This window comes from Phaethon lepturus, unplaced genomic scaffold (assembly GCF_000687285.1).
Source record: "Phaethon lepturus isolate BGI_N335 unplaced genomic scaffold, ASM68728v1 scaffold34722, whole genome shotgun sequence".
In the NCBI taxonomy this organism is placed as follows: Eukaryota; Metazoa; Chordata; class Aves; order Phaethontiformes; family Phaethontidae; genus Phaethon; species Phaethon lepturus.
In genome coordinates this window covers 2568-3992 of record NW_010524681.1, presented here as the reverse complement: position 1 = coordinate 3992, position 1425 = coordinate 2568, and positions in this window count along the sequence as shown.

Genomic DNA, 1425 nt, shown 5'->3' with positions numbered 1-1425 from the left:
GCCCCAGGCCCCGTGCGCCGGGGCTGGCCCAGCCGCCGCTGGGCTCACAAAGTCACCCCAAAAATCGTCCCTCGCGGCACCTGGGGCTGTGCCTCGGCGGTGCGGCGCAAGGTCGGCGTGATGGGTTTGCTCGCCGTGTCCCCTCAGGGCCCTGTGGCACCAGGTATCGCCCTGCTCTTTTAAACGCTTCCTATTTGGGGTTACGGTCGTTATATTTTTTAACCCTTTTCTCACGCAGGAGATCCTCGGGCCACAGCCAACAGAGCGAGGAGCGCAAAATCCCCAGGCTCCAAGATGGGAAATTGCCTGTGTATAAAATCAATTAAAAATAATTTTGCACATTAACAAAATAATGAGTAATGACTTTTTTTTTTTGGTCCCCTTTCTTTCTCCTTGCTGGGAGCGCCGTGAGATGGCACCAGCGGGGAAGGGTTGAGGAGGTGAAGGGCTGTTGGTTCTCAGCTGCGTGGCCGTGCCAGTCTTTAGGCTCTGATCGGAGCTGTTTTATTTACAAAGTGTTTTATTTATTAGCCTGGTTTTTCGTGCATTTGGGGTAGGAGCCCGTAACCCGGCGCTCCCCTCGCATGCAGGGCAGAGGGTTGAACCTGAATGGCGTCTGCACTGAAGAGAGGAGGCTGGCAAGAGCGATCGCTGGGTGGGAAGAAGCCCAAAGCTTTCCCAGCCCCAAGCTCATAAAAAATAAGTATAAAAAAAAATAACAATTGGAAATTAATATTCATGGCAGCAGATAAGCGATGTGAATCAACCTGCGGCAGGGCAGATAAGCTTGAGCCTCCGGCCTGGAGGAGCAGCTGCCTGCTGAGGGAGATAACAAGGTCATTGCCAAACAAAGCAGCCCCCTGCTTCCTCCTCCTCCTCCTCGCTCCCCTCATCTCCTTTCACTCCCACTCCTGGCCAGGCAAAGCCCTTGACAAAAGAGGGGATGCTCGCCGTCCCCGGAAAGCAGGAGAGAGGTGGGGAGAGAGCACGACTGCAGCCGGAGCATCCCTCCCTGACGGCTTTCGGGAAGGGTACGCTCATTAATACCGATTTAATTCATCCCGCGGTGCCTCCAGGGGCTGGCTGGGCTGGGACAAGGGGAAGCAGGTGGATCAGGGCTTGCGTGGCTCCCATAACCTGTCCCTGTGCCCTCCTCACATTGCCCTGGTCCCCGCCGTGCCGGCCAGGCTCCTGCCAGCACACACAGGAGAAACTGGCCCCGGTCCCGTCCCCCCTTGGGACAGGATTTGGCTGGGATCCCCTTGTCCTGGCTTGGCAGCAGCAACATTCCCATCCTCACTGTGCCGTGGTCCATAGCCAATTCCCCCCCATTTTCCCATAGACATATTTCAACTATTTCTAAAGAGCTTTTATTTTCCATTAATTTCATTTTACCTCCTGCAAGAAGTGGGGTTTTTGCTCTGA